Source organism: Bos javanicus, chromosome 26 (assembly GCF_032452875.1).
Source record: "Bos javanicus breed banteng chromosome 26, ARS-OSU_banteng_1.0, whole genome shotgun sequence".
Classification (NCBI taxonomy): Eukaryota; Metazoa; Chordata; class Mammalia; order Artiodactyla; family Bovidae; genus Bos; species Bos javanicus.
In genome coordinates this window covers 50,428,395-50,448,755 of record NC_083893.1, presented here as the reverse complement: position 1 = coordinate 50,448,755, position 20,361 = coordinate 50,428,395, and the positions used below count along the sequence as shown (strand labels likewise).

The 20,361-nt window shown below is 57.5% G+C and overlaps 1 long non-coding RNA gene across 2 annotated transcripts; it reads left to right on the top strand.

The window, feature by feature from the left end:
- The first annotated feature begins 14,591 nt into the window (after positions 1-14,591).
- Positions 14,592-19,191, top strand: LOC133239579 (uncharacterized). Of its 2 annotated transcripts, none has more exons than XR_009733898.1 (2): positions 14,592-18,377; positions 18,760-19,191. It is a non-coding gene; the product is annotated as an uncharacterized LOC133239579 (long non-coding RNA). The 2 variants fall into 2 exon arrangements; XR_009733899.1 differs by having other exon boundaries at positions 14,592-18,603.
- Positions 19,192-20,361: the final 1,170 nt, after the last annotated feature.

Here is a 20,361-nt window from a genome sequence, read left to right as displayed (position 1 = left end):
TTATCCACTGGGGCCAGGCTGCAGGTATGTTGACCCGTCACTTCTGAGAAGGGATCCCCGGTGCCCCCTACCCCCAGGAGAAGGGACAGAGGGGCCTGGCTCCAGACCAGAGCCACCCAGGGATAAGGGGGAGCTGGGCTTGGAGCCCTCCTCCCTGTTGGACAGGGCCACCCTGACAGCTTACATGGAGACCCCCAGCAGCTAAAAATTAAAGAAAATCCTCTACGATAGCTCTTGGGTCAGAGACCAGCAAAACCACAAGCCCAGGGTGTGTAAAGCACAGTGAGGTGGGAAGCACTGCTTGCCACAGTTCCGGGAGGCGCCAACAGCCATCCGCAGGCGTAAACTGATGGACCTAAATGTTGCTGTTCTGAGTAAGACTGAAGATCTGGAATCAGTGAAATAAACTTAAAAATAAACTTGGGGGAGAACAGATCACTCCAGAAGAAAAGACTGTGAAATTAGAAAAAAAATCAACCATAGTCCTCCTGGCTCCCTGGGGCCCCGAGAGCAGGGCAAGGACCCCGTGTCTGGGAGCAGCCGGTCCCAGCAGGACTGGGTCTGCCCCATGTGCGACCCCGGCGTCCTGCCCCCGCGGTGAAGCGCGGGGCCCAGGACTGTCCCGGAGGCTCCAGAAGGGAGGTCAGTTCCACGTGGAGGAAAGCTGTCGACTGGGTCCCTGTTTGCTGACAAGAGTCTGGAGCCCCGAAGGGCCCAGGGGTGTGCAGGCTGACCACCTTCAGGGTCAGGCGGGACTGCAGACGTGGCTCAGGGGAAGGGTGTGCCCCCAGACCCTGGTTGTCGGGTGGGGAATGCCCCTTCCCCGTTTGACCCACAAGCCTCCACAGCCAGGGCAGCAGGTCCAGGCTCTGCTGGGCCCTATGAGGGTCTTGCCAGGGACTTAGCTCACTTCCTGTGGAGAGGGCTGGGCTGTCCCCTCACATCCCCAAGGACACTCCAAGGGCATGCCCCATCTCAGCCCTTAGGCTTGAGGAAGTGAACGTGGAAAGTGCTTTGGTTTCTGCCCCCTGCTGACCTGGGTGTGGTCGGTCACTGTCTAGAGCTTGACCTCTTCCAGTCCACCAGGAGGTCCGTCTGTCCAGGTGGCCACGGTCCCCTCGCATGCCGACTCGGGACGCTGCTGAGTGTTCTGAGCGCTTCTGAGGGTTTCTTCCTGGTTTGCACAGTAAGCTATAAACTCACGTCGGCCGGGACTGGCAGGCGGTGAGCTGGGCCAGCTCGCTGTGACCTCTGGGCCTGGGGCAGGCCTCCCCAGGACCGCCTGGGGCTGCTGGATGGAGGTGGACTGGGCTCTGCAGTGTCGGCTCCAGGCGGGTACATGAGATGGGTTCTCGGGGCGCTGGGCCTAGAACTGACCACTGAGAATCCAGTGGCTGACGAGGCCTGAGCCGTGGGGCCCTGCCAGACAGCCTGCATGACGCCTGGAGCCTCGAGCTCACGTCAGCCCTGCTGGACTCGGCCTGGGCACCCGAGAGGCTGCTGGCAGCTCACAGGGCCCGGAGCTCTGGCGTGGTCGGGGCGTGGGCACCTGTGTCGGTTTGCGAGGTGTCCGGCTTCTCAAGGACGAGGGCCGCTTCATAGAGGTGCTAATGCCGGGGTCCCCCCGGAGCGGCAAGGCCTAGACTTGGGGCTTCGCAGTCTCCTGGGAGAGCCCCCGTCTCCGACAAAGCCCGGGACCCGTGATGACGGCTGAGAGGAGGTTCACACACGCCCACGGTGGGCCCTCACACCTTCTCGTCCAGCCCCAGACGCGGGGCCCCAGGAGCCCAGCCCCTGGCTGACGTCAGGGCCCCCCTTACCACTGCCCCCTCGCTGCGGCCCCTTGCGTCCCCCTAACCTTCCTGGAGTCACTTCACACCCCAGTTCAGTCAACTCAGATGGCGCAGGGTCGTCAGGAGAGGACAGGAGGTCCGCTGGCTGCTCCCCAGGGCACCCCAGCACCTCCATTTTGAGGTGCCGGGCGGCCTGGCGCAAGGCGCCGGCTGGAAGGTCGAGGTCCAGGTGGGTCTCCAGGGACATGGGGCTGCACCGTCCGGGAGGCGAGGGCCCCAGGCCGCTCTGAGGAGGGGCGTGGAGAGGCCGCTCTCACACCTATTCTCGGCGGGGGAGATCCCAGCAGGGCTGCAGGCTTCATGCCCCTCTTGCTGCCTTGCTGCAGCCTGTGAGGGCCCTGAACGGCCTTCCTGGGTGTGCAGAGCATGGCCCTGCACCCCCAGAGCCTCCTGCCCGACCAGAGGAGACCCCACAGCCCCCTTTCTCGGGGTTTCCTTGGAGCTTCAGCTCCCCTGCGCAGCCTCCGGCGGCCTCCTCTGGGATGTCTTGCAATATTTTTGCCAAATTGAAATGTGAGCCACCTACTTACAATCAGGACAGTCTTGCCCAGGACACACCACCTGCTCGGTGGAAGGACTGCTCCCCGGACAGCACGGCCGCCTCCACATCAGGAGGGGCTTGGTGGTCATGCCAGGGGTGCTGGCCTTGGGCAGCAGTTCATGCTGGGGCCAGGCCCACTCTCTGCTGTGACTGGTCCACTCTGGGTGTGACCCACAGGGACCCAGGGCACCAAGCCCCAGGTTATCGTGGGGGTGGGGGCAGGGGTCCGGTCCTGGCCTGGCCTGGCCTGGCATGCGGGGAGACTGGGCCTGGAGGGCATGGGAGAGCCAAGGGCCAGGGGCTTCAGCAAGACACCCCGGGGCTCAGCTCAATGCAAGGGCCCTGGCCCGGCCTGAGCCCTCACAGCCCCGGCCCCCCCTCACGGACACAAGCCCCTCCGGGGTCGGGTGTGTGTGTGAGCTCGCAGGTGAGGACGGCCCCTCCGGCTCAGGGATGCCCAGCACAGGGGCCAGGCTCACCTGGGAAAAGAGGTGGCCCTTTCCAGAGCTCTCACTGCACGGCTGCACGGGCCCAGCCCAGTTTGGAAGGAGACAGCAGGGCTGCTGGGGGTGGGCTGCCGTGAGCCTGGGACGCCCTCTAGGCCCCCGGCTCCGCCTGCCACGCTCACCAGCCCGAACGCAACAGCTCACCTTGAGTTTGGTGATTCAGAGAATGTCCACCGAGAACAAGCTCCCACTGCCTCCAAAAGCAGACACTACTCCCAGGGCGGGCACAGCCCCTGAACCCACTCATCGTCCTTAGTAAAAAGGGCCCCACCCACCGTGAGCCGTGCAGCTCGCTTCCAGCCCACAGGGCGGCTCCCGGGACCCCCGCTCTGAGAGACGGGCGGCCTGGGCAGAGGATTCCGTGGGCGACCAGGCTTGGCCAGCTCTGGGGAAGCCCGGGGCCACCAGGGCCTGTGGGTGTCGCCACGTCTCGGGCAGGCCCGAGCCTCTGAGCCTGCACTGACGGGGCCCTGGACGTGGGTGGCACGCTTCCCCGGAAATGTCCACTTGGCGGTGGCTGTTCTCAGTCCGGGGCTGCAATCAGAACCGGGGGATGGGGGTCTGGGTGGAGGGGGAGGTCAGCTGCTGTGTCTTCCGAACCCAGGTCAGTAGCACCCTTTGACCTGAGCAGTTCCCGGAGCTGGTTTGGCCAGCACATGGGATGTACCCTCTGTCCGCAGACCTGAGCTGGGCTGGGCCCTTCCCAGCGGGAGTGTGCACAGGGCCAGCCAAGCCCCCCAGACCATGGGGTGTCCCCGGAAAGGGAGGCGAGAAATGAAGGGCTGGTCTCCAAGGTCACAAAGAGGACCCCCCAGGGGGTGCTGGCAGGCTCCCGCTGGAGCCACTTGGAGGGCCCGAGGTCGTGGAGCCCCCGTCACCGGAGGTCCAGCCAGGAGCTACCCCCTCCCGTGGAAGTGCACACAGACAGAGAGCCCCCACCCTCTGTATCCAAAGTGCTGCTGTGGGAGAGGCTGCTTTCTGGAACCTTCCAGGCCTTCCTGGCAGGAAAATCAAAAGCCTCAGAATTATTACTGAAGACTCTTTGTAACAATGAAAGATAAGCGCCACCCCCAGCACACACACACTCCCCCTCAGTCCTCACGTGGAGGCTGAGAGCAAGCTCGCTCTGAGTGAGAGAGCCATAAAACCTTATCTGCACGTGTCCTTAACCATGGCCCTTTCAAGTCATCCTTAGGAGGGATGAGGCTAAAAAAGGTTTCCTTTGCCTTTGAGTCATCTTGGCCTACATATCGTGGGAAATTTCCATGACCGCTCGTGTCGTCCACACCCGGAGTCCACAGACTCCCGCACGCGCGGAGCAGGGGCTTGCCTGCTCCGGGCGGCCCCGGCGCCCTGCGGCCACCAGTCCGCGGTGGGCTCCTCAGTGGAAGGCCAGGCCCGTGAGGCCCTGGGGGGCAGGCCAGCCACCCCGCACCTGGGCGCCAAGGCTGGGTCTTGGCCTGGGATCCTGTCCTCACACTGCCAGCCCTTAGAAACATCTGCTGAGAAAATTCTGTTGGAACGCTGTCTTCAAAATAAAGAAATGAATAAAACAGCCTTGCTGGGCTGTAACCCACAGCGCACACACTTCACCTATCTGAAGCCTACAGTCCGATGCTTTCGCTGTGTTCACAGGTGTGTAGAACCATCACCACGGTCCTTTTCAGAACATTTCGTTACCCAGAAAAGGAACGCCTACCCTCTGGGGACCAGCTGCCCTAAACAGCCCCTGACCGACTGTCTCTGCAGCCCTGGCTCCGCACGTTGCTAGGATGGCAGACTTCCTCTGACTTCACCTCTGAACAGGCCCCCAACCCTGCACCCGGGACATGTGTGCACTCGGTACATCCTTGTTTGAGTTCCAAGAACTCAAGCTCCAGGAGCTCCCGGGTTCCGGCGGCGGTCCCCCTCTGGCCCTGGTGTGTGTGGGGCCAGACGTGGCCAGGGTGGAGCCCACGTTCCCAAGGGGGCACTGGGCTGGGAGGCAGCAGCCAGGCCTGCTGGGGGCATCCAGGCAGGTTCCCCACCCACACGGAGGGACCAAGGCTCCCTGCAGCCACCTGCTCACCAGGCCTGCCTGGCTCCTAAGGGCGACTGTGGGGAAGCAGGGCTGACCCAGGGCCTGAACCCACCACAGGGCTCACTCCGAGGGTGCCTGCTCCAGCCCGGGTGTCTGTCCTGGAGGAAATGGGCCCCAGATGGCGAGTGGCCTTGCGGAGGGTAGGAGGACCCAGCACCTTCCTCCCAGCCTGACCCTCTCAGCTTCTCTGGGCGAAGGTGTTCCCAGAGACCCTAAGAAACCAGACCAGCCAGATGGGACCATCTCTAGACCTGTCCCCACGTGGCAGGGCGTGTCCCACCGCAGGGCGTGTCCCACCGCAGGGCGTGTCCCACTGCAGGGGACTCTCCAAGGGGCAGGGGGATGTGACCTGGCTAGGGGTCTGCATGGCCTTTCTGAAGAAGCAGCAATTGAGGGGTGACCCAAAAAGTGTCCCATCCCTGGGTCTCCAGGTCCACGAATCCTCAGGAGTGGGTTTCCTTAGCACCTCCCTTGAATCCAACCACCACCCTATTCCCAAAGTCCTGGAAACACCACAAGCCCGTCACGAGGTTCCAGGGTCGGTGCTTGGAATGCTTCCCTCTGTGTGTCCTGGGGGGCGGGGGTCCTGGAGGTGCAGGGCATTTCTTGGGCCTGGGGGGTGGCTGGCTGAGTCCTACTTTGACTGGGGTGATTGTTCTAAGGATGCCCAGCTGACGCTCACTCAGCTGCGTGTCTTCCTGGTGTGGTTTTCTGTATCTGAGTTTTATTTTAACATAAAGAGGTGGGCAGAGTAGATGTCGAGCAGTGGGCATCCCCGCTCTGTGCCCAGCCTTCTTCTGGTGCTGGCCCGGCCCCCTGACCAAGGCAGGATCCTGAGGTGGGTGAGCCTCGGTCTCTGCAGAGGTGCCCAGCACCCGCCTGCTCTGAGACTGACACGCTCATGTGGGAGGCTCTTGACGGCTGCCAGGAAGAGATCAGGGCTCAGTACAGTCAAGAGCTTCAGGGCACCCTGCAGAGGCAGCGCCAAGCCCGCCCGGGCCCCAGGGAAGGGTCAGCTGATGGGCCTGGATCTGACGGAGCCACAGGCTGGGCAGGAGCTGGGGACCAGGGGTGCAGGTGACGGGGGAAGCGACGGTCACAGCCCAGCGCCGTGCGGCGGGAAGGAGGCGTGGCGGGGGGCCCATACCAAGGAGGAGGAGGCTCCGTGGTCCCCTCACCTCGGGGTGGGCCATCGGCAGTCTGGCCAGCCCCTAGCAGAGTGAGGGTCTTAAGGGAAGAGTGTAAAAAGGAGATGGAGCGTCATTCTGAAGATGAGAAGACAAGAAGAAAGCTGACATTCACAGCAGATGTGGGAGGCCCAACCCCGCCCAGGGTGGGAGACGCCTTCCAGACAGCCGTGCTCAAAGGCAGGCAGCTGAAGCCAGTCAGGAGGCGTCAGCGGAAAGCCTCGGTGCGGAGGGCGGGCCAGCGGGGCGGGGGACATGCACGCTCGGCCAGGACGAGCCTGCGTGTGAGGAACAGACCCAGGGACCCTTCCAGGCCTGGCGGTCAGTCCAGGGGCAGGACCGGGACCAAGCGCCCGGCATCTGAGGCACCAAACCCACTGTCCGCCGCAAAGCGGGAGGCGGTGTCCAGGCACTCTGCTGGTGGAGGACATCTGCCACGTCCCCTGGAGAGGACGCTGTGCAGCGCAGCGGTAACACAACTCCCAACCCAGTTTGCCTCAACTTGCTGCAAATACCAAGCCGCTGCCCATCCAACAGGTGGCGCTAGTGGTGGAGAGCCCGCCGGCCAGTGCAGGAGGCAGAAGAGGTGCAGTTTGATCCCTGGGTCAGGAAGATGCCCTGGAGGAGGACATGGCACCCCACTCCAGTGTTCTTGTCTGGACAATCCCATGGACAGAGGAGCCTGGCGGGCTGCAGCCTATGGGCTCGCAGAGACTCACACATGACCGAAGTGAGCACGCATGCAAGCACACCCATCAATATGCAAACATAGCTATTACACTATCACTAAGGTAGAAAACAATGATAGCTTTTATTATTGATAAAACCACATGTATTTTACTTATCGGTATAGGAAGGGCAGTGATAAGGATTGTGATAACGTTCATAACGCCGTCCAAGCAGCCCTGAAGACAGGCTTTAGCCAAATGAGAAATGAAACAGCATGTTCCCCACGCCCCTAGACTCTGCAGCTGGAGCCGGGCTGCTCAGCGCCCTCTCCCGCCCCTGGCCTGGCCCGGTTCTCTGGGTGCGTTTCTGAACCTCACCCCCACCCTCTGCCTTTGGACCCAGGGCTCAGGGCCAGCCTTTGTCTGTCCCAGCTCCGGCAGGACCTCTCCTGTGGTTGAGACCCTGGCGGCAGAAGCACCGCACAAGCCCACAGCCCCCTCCAAGGCAGGGCTGTGCCCAGGGCCCAGCTCCTGCAAAGGCCGTGAGCTGGGAAGGACCAGCCCTGCCCCATGGAGCCTCTCGCTGAAGTGTGCGTTTATTTCCACTCACAGAGAATGGAAGGCCATGACTGGGGGCTCCTGACTCCCAGCTCCTCCTCGTTTTCCCCCTCCTGGATGGTGGATACGTTCACGCTCATCTGGCCGAGGGGCTGACCTGGAGCAGAGCCCCCGAGACGACCCCAGAGAAGCGCATCTGGACGCAGGGCTGAGCCGGCGCTCCAGGGCAGCCGGGTTCCCGCTTGGCTCGTTCCTGCGGCATCCCGCCTTCTGGAACGTGCGTGTGTCCCCTTCGCGACCAGAGACGCTGTCAGGCGGTGTGTTCAGCGCCGTCTGCGCACTCTGTCCCCTCAGGTAACAACACGTGTTTGTCACGGGCCGTGGGCGCGTGTTTTCTTCCTTCTGGTTTATGTATTTGAAGAAGGAATTCATAGGGCCTGGACTCCATCTTAGGCCTGTTCATGCTGACCATGCTCAGCCACCTTTCCAATGGACTCTGAACTCTGTGAAAACTACAACAGGAGGCTCAGACCCCCTCCAGACAGGGGAGCCTTGAAAATCGTATCCAGGCTACTCATCGCCTAAGAGAAAGCATACACTAATCACCCCTTCCTCCAGACACACCATACACTTTCCTGTATCTATCGGAGTGCAACCTCGGGCTTATTGATTATTGGCTGATTGTTTGACTGAGCACGTGAGCACTAGCACGTGAATGAGGGGGTTATTGGGATTGTATTTTCCTTGGTTTATGTAAGTCCCAAGGAATTTGGGGTGGTGGGTTTGGACACGGATGCATGGGGTATTAAAGATTTTCACAAATGCTGGTCGGGCCCTTGGCTAAGAGGAGACTGCCTTGGGCCCGCCGGTGTAATAAACTGCACTCCACTACCTGCATTGTCCTGCTGAGTGAGTTTGTTTCCCGGAACGTGTGGCTACAACATATTGACCAGATTTTTATCATAAAGTGGTATTTCTTTGAAAGCCAGTCATTTCAATTAAAAAACTAAAAACAGATAAAGGCAAGTGAGAGATGACCCCGTTTAAGGAAGCAGTGGCCTAATGACCAGCAGAGGAAGGGGTTTCAGTCGTTCATAGACAGGACACAGTCCAGCCCTGAGGTGGGCATGAAAACACGGCCGTTGGCCAGAGGAGGGCCTTCTGCAGCAGAGGGTGGGAGGGCCGTGAGCTGCTGGAGCTGCTTCCCGAGCAGCAGGCCCCAGCCCCCCAGCCCCGCCTCTGGCTCCAGGGGAGGCTGGGGGCCTGGAGGCCACAAGCCACCAGGATCTAACAGGACAGGAGAGCCGGCTTCTGCCTCTGTTCCCAGTGAGACTCGTCCAGTGGGACCTGCTGGGTCACATGTTGGAACCTGGGGATGCCCCATGGGCTTAACACCACCAAGACCCAGCCCTGGGGTGGAGGTGGGGGTATCCTGCTTAGTTAGGGGTTGGCATTACTGGGTGGGCTCGAGAAACTGCAGCAGGCCCTGGGGATCAAAAGGAGCTGACCACGGAGCCCAGGGACCCTCAGGGAGCCGCTGTCCTGCTCCCACTGTGCCCACCTCTGCTGGGCCTGTGCAGGGACCCACGGAAGGGACAAGACGGACCAGCAGCCGCTGTTGCCGTCATGAAGCGGCGGGGGACCCCCACTGGAGGTGGGGGGCACTGAGCTGGGGCGGGAGCAGACACATGGCCAGGGACACACGCAACGCAAGGCCTGGGTCCTGGGGCGAACCCAGGACTGTGGCTTCTGCCCACCCCGGGCGCCCTGGGGGTGGAGGGACCCCAGCCCAGCTCCCCCGGCCCCTGCTGCCCCCAGAGCCAGCACGGGTGTGGCGAGGGGGCAGAGAAGGGTCTGCTCCCCACTGAGGGGGCAGAGGCTCCTGACTGAAAAACAACGCCTGATGTGAGAGCTGGGACTCACGCTTTATCTGGGGCAAAATGAAGACTGCAGTCCAGAGACAGCGCCTCAGACTGAGAGCCCGCAGCAGAGAGGCGGGGAAAGGTCGGTGCAAACGCGACTCCCTTGAAGGGGGTGCGTGCAACCAAGCTCACATTTTTGCAGGTTTCAGCCGGTCTTGTGATGCTTCTGTGAGTCACGAGGAGCAGTCGTCACCGTGAAGGATTTTAGTGCTTTTCCAGATCTGAGGAGATAGAAGAATCGGGCTCATAAAGTCGGCTCCTGAACATACCTCACCATCCGAAGGCCTGTTCTGCCGGTTCCCCACCGCCTCCGCCCGCGCCCAGGCCCTCAATCCTGCTCACCGCCTGGGCTCCTTTGGGCACTGTTGAAAGTCAGAGGCCACAGTGGCTCACGGTTTAATCCGTGTAGAGGTGGACCGCAAGCGCCAACGTGTAAACGTGTAGGTGACGAGGCCACGTGGGCCTGGGCTCCTGCTGCCCTCAGCTGTCCAGCCCCGCTCCAGAAGGCCCACGGGGTGACCCTCACTTCAAAACATGAGGAGACTATCTGGGCTGTGCTCCCTCCTCCAGGCGGGCTGTGCTCCCTCCTCCAGGCTGGCAGCCAGGGGTGCCCGAGGAGCCTGGGGAGGACAGTGTGAGGAAGACTGGGCATCACGGGACCAGGCTCAGTGTCTCCCATTTAGGAAGCAGCATGTTCTCACCAGCAGGAGCTCGTGCCCTCTGGATGAGCTGGGGTGCCCAGGTGCCCCCACCAGCCTACTCTGAGCGGTAATCTCGTTGGCTCAGGCCCCAGGCCTCTGATGCGATTCTCTCTGCGGCAAAACTGGCCCTGCCACACTAAATGGGCTCCTTAATTTGATTCTGGATCCTCTGCTGGCCTGTCCAGGCCCCGGGGCCCCTCCCAGGCCCCGCTAACGTGTTTAGCCATTTGTTGACCAACTGCAGCTTTTCGGAGGCTGGCAGCTCTGTCTCCAGGGGCTGTCACTTCTCCTTAGAGAGAGAACACGAGCCCCCTCACGCACACCCCCCACCCCACCTGCCCCCAGCCCTGCGCCCGCGGTCTCTGACCTCCAAGGAGGGCCAGCGTCACCTGGGAGCCTGTTAGAATGCAGAGCCTCAGGCCCTCAGGGCTCCACGTAAGCCTCGCCTGCCAACAAGAGCCCACAGGACCCAGTGTCCCTCGTGGGCCCAAGGCACCCTTTTAGAAGGACCACTCTGCCCTCCTCAGACTTTGCCCCAGCCCGCGGAGGAGTCATCCACGCACAGCCACGGCCCTCCTCTGGAACACATGCAGGGAGCCCAGGACCCCAAATGCCCACCCCACAGCCTGAGCCCACCCCCAGGGCCTGTGGGAACCCCTGCCCCAGGGCTGTTTGCAGGGGTGCGCTGCTGCCTGCAGGAGACGTGGAAGCCTCCTCACCGAGGATGAGGCACAGTGCCGAAGGCTTCAACACGTGTGTGAGGGGGGCCTCAGTCACCCCTTTGCCCAGGCCCTGAAGGGCTTCCCAGGTGGCACTAAGGGTAAAGAACCCACCTGCCAAGGCAGGAGACGTAAGAGGCACAGGTTCGATCCCTGCATGGGGGAGATCCCCTGGAGGAGGGCACGGCAACCCACTCCAGCACCCTTGCCTGGGAAATCCCATGGACAGAGGAGCCTGGTGGGCTCAGTCCATGGGGTCACAGAGTCGGACATGATCGAGGTGACTTAGCACACACAGCACCAGGCCCTGAAATACTGCGGGCGTGCCTGCCACAGGCGGTTCATCCCTCTAGACACACCTTCATTCCTTTATTCTCCTGATACGTACCAGTGTCTAGAACGTGCTGGGCACTGCCCTGGGCTCAGAGCACTGCAGAGCATGGCAGAACACTCAGCCCCACAGAGCCGCCATCCTGGAGGAGGCGGCAGACAGAGGAAACACAGGAGGCCCGGGAGTGCTGGCTGGTGAAAGCATGAAGACGGCTGGCACAGGAGGTGCCAGGGAGCCCTGCTGAGAAGGAGCCTGGCAGAGAAAGGCCTGAGGCAGGCGGCCCTGGCGCCCGAGAAGCTGTCTGTCCAGGAGTCCATTTGCAGAGTCAAAGCTGCGTGAATATTCAACCGGACAAGAGAAGACTGACATGCATCCTGAGCAGACAAGGCCTGCACGCACACCCAGCCCTGCTCTGGGGGAGCTCTTTTTGGAACAGGGCCTTTCAACTCCATCTGGTCAGACCTCCCAATTTTTGCTAGTTTGCATTTCCCGCGGGACAGCGATAAAGGCCCTTCCTCCTCGTGGTCTGGGGTCACTGTTTCCCTCTCTGCTCCTTCTCAGCTACTCAGGCCTTTTGCCCAGTTTTATACTGGGCCGTTTGCTTCTCCTGACACATTGATACATAAGTGTATACACATACAGTGTGACCTTGAAAGTGCCGCGTAATCACCATTTGCAATGAACACTTGCACGCTGCAAGCGTCTTCTTGAGGCTTCCCCAGTGGCTCAGCAGGTAAAGCATCCACCTGCAGTGCAGGAAACAGGAGATACAGATTGGATCTCTGGGTCGGGAAGATCCCCTGGAGGAGGAAAGGGCAACCCACTCCAGTATTCTTGCCTGGAGAATCCCATGGACAGAGGAGCCTGGCAGGCTGCAGTCCACGGGGTCGCAAAGAGTCAGACATGACTGAGCGACTAACACACACATGTGAGGTGATGGAATTAAACTTGTGGCCATGATTTCACAACATGTCCATATATTAAATCACTATGTTATATATCTTAAGTTTGAACAATGTCATATATCAATTATATTTCAATAAAACGGGAAACAGCAAACATCTGCCTCTGGTGACTGGCTTGCATTTCCACATGGTGCTTTCTAATGAATGGAAGTTTTGAATTCTGATACAATCACTTTATGAAATATTTTCTACTATGGTTAATCTTTTTATGTCTGGCCTAAATCTGGCCTTTTTATGTCTGCCTTATTGTTGTAGCCACGCGTTCCGGGAAACAAACTCACTCAGAAAGACAATGCAGATAGTGGAGTGCAGTTTATTACACCGGTGGGCTCAGGGCAGAGTCTCCTCTTAGCCAAGGACCCCGACCAGCATTTGTGAAAACCTTTTATACCCCGTGTGTACGTGTCTGAACCCACCACTCCAAACTCCTTGAAACTTACATAAACCAAGGAAAATACAATCCCAATGACCCCCTCATTCACGTGCTATGTGCTCACGTGCTCAAACAGTCAAACAATCAGCCAATAATCAATAAGCCCGAGGTTACACTCTGATTGATACCGAAAAATTATGGCCTGTCTGGAGGAAGGGGTGATAGTGTATGTTTTCTCTTAGGCGATGAGTAACCTAGATGGGATCTTCAAGGCTCCCCTGTCTGGAGGGGGTCTTATCCTTCTGTTGTTGTTTTCAAAGGCACTAAACACAGAGTTCAGAGTCCATTGGAAAGGTGGCTGAGCATGGTCAGCATGAACAGGCCTACGATGGAGTCCAGGCCCTATGAATTCCTTCTTCATTATGACAAGGTCAGAAAAATTATCAGGTATTTTCATCTAAGATAACATTTCGTATTATTTCACACCCTCACATTCCTGGGATGAACCCAACTTCATGAGTGTCACCCCTTTTAAAAATATACGGTTTACAGGATGAAATTTGCTAATAATTTGTTTAGGACTTTTATGTCCTTTCTTAAGAGACTGGACTAAAATGCGCTTCTTGTACTAGTCTTGTCTGGCTTTGTTTTTAAAAGTTGTGCTGGATCCAGAATAATTTGGGGAGGTTTCCTGCTTTGTATAAGACTGAAAAATTCATTCCTTGGAAATTTGGTAGAATATGTCTGAATAATCCCAGAAATGAGTTGTCTTGCAGGACAATTTTCAGCTAATGGTCAAATGTCCTTAAATGTCATAGAAACTTTTGGTCTTCTCTTTCTTCTTGAATCAATTTTTTTAAGTCGTAATTTCCTGGGAATTTGTTCAATTGGAATAAGATTTCAAATTGAGTGGTTCATGATATTTTTATCTTTTAAAGCCTCTGTGTGAGAGGGTTTCCCCTTTACATTCCTAATGTTAATTTGTCCTTATGGCTCATTCCACACCCCTCCACCCCCCCCAAGCCCCACTTTCCTCTTCCTGGTCACCAACCAGCTTTTGTCTTCGATTCTCCTGCTCTCATTTCCTATCGCAATAATTTCTGCGCCTATCATTTGGTTGTATTAATTTCTGCCTTTTCCTCCTCCTTTTATTAATTTAGCCCTTATTGTTTTTCTGATTTAACTTGGACACTTGCTTATTTTCTTTTTTCTTTTCTTCTTCTAAGGCGACGCAGCTTCCCCTGAACCCCACTCGGCACTGTCCCATACGCGTGTGTCACACACACGTGTGTCTCACACAAAAGCGTCACACGGAGGATCTCCATCACAGTCCAGTTCTGGTTCCAGTTTCCGGACTTTGACTCAGGCATCGTTTGGAAGTGTTTTATTTTTCAAATGAACGGAGATTCTAAAAGATTATTTTTATAATTTGAAATCATTAAGAGTACCTTCTAAATAAATATTGTTTTCACTTCTGGTTAATTGTGTTATGATCCGAAAACGTGGTTCGTAAAGCATCATTTCATGGAAATCGGAGCGCTCCGTGTTGTGATGAGCAGTTCCTTTCTGCCCGTTCCGTGTGCACTGGGACCGGGAGGGTCGCTCTGGGGTCCGGGTGCCCAACGGCGGGGGTGGGAGGGGTGTCCACTCTCAGTGGGCAGCGAAGCCTGCAGGCGGGGCCGGGACGGACCCCGCCTCCCCACCGCCGCTGGGGCCGGGCCCAGCCCCTCCCAGCCCTGCCCGGCTCTAGACCCCTGTACGACCCCAGGGCGGGCGTCTCCGAGGGGAAGGTCTCCTGTTCTCCGCCCCCGCCCCCACTTGCTCAGGGGCGGGGCCTCTTCCTCCCGGGGGTTGGGGGAGGGGGTGGCGATTGCCCGAGACTCGAGCCCCACCCTCACCCCCGGGCTCTGCAACCCCCTCCTCAGCCCGGGAGGCCCCAACCCACCGGCCCGGCCCGGCTCGCCCGGGGGCGAGGCAGGGATGCCCGGGCGGGTCCGAGTCTTTGCGCGCCGGCACCGTCAGCGGGTGCTCGGCTTCTAGTTGGAGGAGTCACTGCTGGTTTGTGCCGAGGGGCCTCCTGCCCCGCCCCCCCCCCACCGTGTTCCTCCTCCTCCGCCCCTCGCGCCCCTCCCGGGGCTGCAGGGCGGGGGGGCCCCCCACACCCTGTGTTCCGGAGTGAGGGTGAGCTCGGGGCTCCAGGCCGCTCTGCTTGGTGACGCTGCTTCGCTCCGCCCGGTCCCTGGGGGGCGGGCGCTGTGCTCCGTCTTGGCTGATCTAGGGCGGGGACCCAGCCCGGACTTGGGCGGGTTGGGGGTGGGTAGGAGGAGACCACAGCCAACAAATGGGGTCTGGGGCCCTGGGGTGGGGCGCCTGGAGGCCCCCGTGGGCCGGTGGAGTCGGGTGGGTAGGAGCCTCCTGTGTCTCCTACGGTCGGGGGTCAGGTGGTCTGCAGCCCTGTCCGGTGCCCCTAAGGCCCCAGGCCAGCCAGCCTCTGGCCCTGACCTGCGAGGAGACCCGGCATCTGGGGGTGGGTTTCCAGAGCCTCTGAGCTTGCTGCTGGCCTCCAGACTCCTGCCACCACCGGGCACGCCCTGCCTCCTCGCCGCTGAAGAGATGCAGAGGACTGAGAAATCGCCCAGTGACCTGGGACCAGGAGGCCTCACCAGGCTCAGAGCCACGCAGTGGCCTTGCTCGGCAGGAGGAGGCCCGGAGCTGACCTGTCCCCTCCTTCCTTAGCCCCCCTGCCCAGGGCTAGACAGGCACCGTGGACCGGGAGGCCTCTCCACACAGAGGCAGGTTACAGGGCTCAGCTTCCCTGGTCCTCCCTGCGGGCAGAAGCCCAGGCCCCCACTACCCCTGTCCATCTGCACCCTGAGCCAGCCTGGCAGAGGCTCCCAGGAGCCTCTCCTGCTGGCCTTGGGGACATGGGGACATGGGCACATGACGGGGGGCCCTGCTTTCTGTGCAGACTCCCTGGCTGGGCCCCTCCCCGTCTGGCCACAGCTGGTCCCCAGCTCTGCGGCTGCGGTCCTGAGACCCACTCTCCAGACCGCGGAGGCCGCGGGAAGCCCGACAGGTGCGTCTCCACCTGCTGCGGAAGCAGGGACAGCCCCAGGCCCCGGCGCCCGCTCCAGCGGGAGGCGTCTTCCCGCCCTGGCACGCGCTCCAGGCCTAAAAATAGACCTGTCCATCTGGACAGCGTGTGGTGGCCGGGGAGGGGGCCGCTGGTGGCTTTGCGGGAATTACCAGGCTGGCCATCAGGGCCCTCGGCCCCAGGCCGCCTCTGAGCAAGAGGCTGGTGGATTAGGGCCACTGGCCGCTCGCTAGTGAAGCAGACGTCTTGGACGTGGCCCTGCCACACGGCTCCCCAGCATCCTTGGTGCCCACCGAGGGGGCTCCCCCGGAAGTCTTCCAGGAAACATGTGGCCCTTACTCTTTTCGGATTCCAGGGGCTTCTCTTGACTCCTCAGAGGCCTTGGGCTCTGGATGGGGCCGGGGTCTCCCAGGTCATCTCTGGGGGAGCAGGTCACCCCACATGCAGGACGGTGAGGGACACAGGAGCCAGGCGGGCGGTGGTCTGGCTACCGCAGCGCCATGGACAGGCCCTGCTGTGTGTCAGGCTGAGGAGAGGAGGCCAGAGACCCCGGGGCCAAGAGGAGGGGTCTCTAGGTGGGGGTGGGGCTGGGGCAGGAACTGGAGGCCCAGGGCCAGGGGATCAGAGTGGCCTGGTTTTCCCTAAGGTTGCGGGCAGCCTGGTGTCGTCAGGAGGGAGGTCAGGGGTGAGGACGGGTAGGGTGCCTATTGGAGAAAGGGGTGGGGCCCGCCCAAGGGCAGAGGGGACGGAGGTCGGCCACCAGCGAAAGGGTGGGCGTCCAGGAGGCCCGCCTGTCCCCAGGGCCCTGGGGAAGGAGAGCCGTCTCCACAGCTCGCCGTGGGGGCAGCCACCCTGCGTGGCCACAGGGACTGGGAACACGTGGGCGGCGGGCGGGTGGCCGACAGAAGCAAAGGGCCATGCTGACGGATGTTGCTCTGCGGAAATGCCGCAGGGAGGAGCGGTGGACTCACACACCCTGGAGACCACAGGGGGCCGCTGGACGCGTGCTCCCTCTGGATGGCAGGCAGCAGCTGGGGTCCTGGGCCTCCCGCCCACGTCCTTTCTGGGCCTGGGGCGTCCCAGACGCGGCCCTGCTGGAGGCAGGCCCCGGGTGCTTCGCCTTGGATCTGCGGTCTGTGACGGACGCGGCTAATCCCGGGGCCACGGTGCTCAAGCCCTGGCTGCCGGGGCCCTCAGGATCCAGTTCTCAAGGGGGACGACGGCCAGCAACCTCCACGTGAGTTGTAGGGTCGGCAGGTGGCAGGTGGCCAGGGGCACCACGCACCGCAGCTTCCGCCCACCGGCGTCTACCCTCGTCAGGTGCCTCTAGCCACTCCAGCGTGACAAACATGAAGCACGCTCGTGTAGTACACACACACGCACACACACACACACAAATATAAACACACTGGCACACGAACATACACACCCACACACGCATACACACTCACATATGCAAGCATACACAAACACACCAAACACGTGGACACACGATCATGCACACGTACACACCGCACAAGTGCCTTCACATCTACACACACACACGTGGGTTCACGCTTGTGCACACATGCACACATAGGTACGGCCCACACGCGTGTGCACATATGTATCCACATGCACTCATGTGCCCACACCCAAAAAACCCACTTGGGCCTGTAAAAAAGTCCTCCATCCTGAGAGATGGAGAACGTTGCAACCAAGGTGAAAGTGGAAAATGCAGGTTGCAAAATATTTTCCAGTAGAGTATGTATCTGCCTGTGTGCTTTGTGCTTTCATTAAAGATCAAGAATAAACATGCTGAGGGCACCAGAGACAAACCAGGTGTGATTTAAAAGGAGAGCAGCTGCCCTAAGTTCAGGGAGAACGACAGGGTCGCCGGCCAGCACGTGAGCAGAGGCCTGAGAGCCACCGGGAGGGGAGGGAATCAGACAGACGGCGGCGCCCCCTTCCTGCCCCAAGACGGGACCCTGGACCAAGGGTACAGAGAGGAGGAGTCCTGAAATTGCGAAAATTTGCAGTGAGCTTTTAAATCAATTACACATGGAATTAGTCTAAGTATTTGTGTTTGGTTACAAAGCAAAATTAAATGTCAAAAACAATTCTTAAAAAATAACACAGCAGCATACAAATAATAAGTCATGCATAACACTATTACAGTGTTAGCACATCTCAAAGAAGGGGCTGATTTTCTAGGAAAATGTGCTTTTCCAGAATTGTCTCATGAGGAAACTTGAACACTGTAATAAATGAGTAAGTAGCCATGGGCCAAACTGAAAGGACTGCCAAAGGATTGCTCACAGAGGTGCCAGACCAGCGCAATTTTATGGGTGAATCATCCGGTCCCACTTCAGGGCACATAGGTGGGGAACAATGGAGACAGTGGCAGACTTTATTTTCTTAGGCTCCAAAGTGACTGTGGACAGTGACCAAAACCATGAAATTAAAAGATGCTGCTCCTTGGAAGAAAGCAGTGACAAACCTAGACAGTGTTTTAAAAACCAGAGACATTATTTTGCTGACAAAGGTCCATCTAGTCAAAGCTCTGGTTTTTCCAGAAGTCATGTACAGATGTGAGACCTAGGCAATAAAAAAGACTGAGCACTGAAGAACTGGTGCCTTAGAACTGTGGTGTTGGAGAAGACTCTCGAGAGTCCCTTGAATAGCAAGGAGGTCAGGCCAGTCCATCCTAAAGGAAATCAACCCTGAATATTCATAGGAAGGACTGATGCTGAAGCTGAAGCTCTAATACTTTGTTCACCAGATGCGAAGAGCTGACTCATTGGAAAAGACCCTGCTGCTGGGAAAGACTGAGGACAAGAGGAGAAGGGGATGACAGGATGAGATGACTGGATGGCATCACCAACTCGATGGACATGAGTGTGAGCAAACTCCAGGAGATAGTGAAGGACAGGGAAGATGGGATGCTGCAGTCCACGGGGTCGCAAAGAGTTAGACATGACTGAGGGACTGAACAACAACCTTTCAAAATTTTAAGCAGCAGACATTTTCAATGCCATATGGTGGTTTAGTTGCTCAGTCGTGTCTGACTCTTGCGACACCATGGATTATAGCCCACCAGGCCCCTCTGTCCATGAGATTTCCCAGGTAAGAATACTGAAGTGGGTTGCCATTTCCTTCTCCAGGGCCATATGTGTGTGTGTGTGTGTGTATGTGTATACATATATGTATATTATATATCTATATATGTCAACTGATTAATGAAAAACCTAGAAAACTTCCCAATTAATTTTATCCCACTAGATCAAAAGAGTCAATCTTAAAGGAAATCAACCCTGAATACTCATTGGAAGGACTGATGCTGGAGCTGAAGCTCCAATACTTCTTTGACCACCTGATGCAAAGAACTGACTCATTTGAAAAGACCCTGATGCTGGGAAAGATTGAGGGCAAGAGGAGAAGGGGCGACAGAGGATGAGATGGTTGGATGGCATCACCAATTCAGTGGACGTGAACTTGGGCAAGCTCCAGGAGATGGTGAGGGACAGGGAAGCCTGGTGTGCCGCAGCCCATGGAGTCTCGAAGAGTTGGACATGACTTGGCAACTGAACAACAGCAATGATTCAAACCTTAAATGTTAACTTAGCATAGCTAACATTATAAGAAAACCCTTTTGATACAATCTCAATTATGAATGCAAATATAAGAATTCCAAATAAATTCTTAGCAAATTAAGTTGTCACCATCTTAAATCAAGCACACATTGAGTGCATTAATTTTATCCTTTTAGGCAAGAATGAGTTAAAATTATACAATCTAAATTGTATCGATAATTTAATCATTAGAAATATGATAATTTGATTATCAATAGACACTACAAAAGACATTGATAATACTTAATATTCATTAAGTTAAATTTTTAAAATTTATTTCATTGAAGTATAATTGAGTTATGATGTGGTGATTTTTGCTTACATATTTATGCATTCTTTTCCATTATGGTTTATCAAAGAACACTGAATATAGGTCCCTGTGTTATGCAGTAGGATCTTGCTGTCTACCCATTCTCTGTAAAACAGTCTGCATCTCCTCATCCTAAAACCCCAACCCTTCCCTCCCCCAAGCCCCTCCCCCTCGGTAACCCCAAGTCTGACCCCTGTGTCTGTGAGTCCTTTTCTCTTTCACAGATAATTTCATTTATGTCCTAGTTTAGATTCCACACGTAAGTGAGGTCAGGTGGCATTTGCCTTTCCCTGGCTGACTTCATTCAGTATGACAATCTCTGGGTCAATCCATGCTGCTACAAATGGCCCTATTTCATTCTTTCTGTGGCTGAGTAGTATTCCATTGTGTATATGTACCACATCTTTATCCACTGATCTGTCAAGGAACATTCATCATTAACCTTAATTTTAATCAAAGTAATACACATTTTGACTTTAAGACTCACAGCTGCCTGGGCGTTACAGCATAATGCCAACTGCTCTTACTTCTCTTCCTGCTCTTGTGAGGTCACCACTTTCAGCTTTCTTTAGAAATTCCTCCTGGTACTTAACCAATCCATTTCTAAACAGCACACTTATCCCACCATGGCTTGATGTCTCAGTTTTAGGTGTTTTAAGCTTCCCCAGTGGCTCAGGTGGTAAAGAATCTGCCTGCAGTGCGGGAGACCTGGGATTGATCCATGGGGTCCGGTCGGGAAGATCCCCTGGAGAAGGGCATGGCAACCCACTCCAGTATTCTTGCCTGGAGAATTCCATGGACAGAAGAACCTGGCGGGCTATGGTTCATGGGGTCACAAATAGTCAGACACGACTGAGCGACTCACACACACACACACACACACACACACACACACACACCATCTTCCTGGTTTGGACGATGAAGGTAAACTCTCTTCCATTG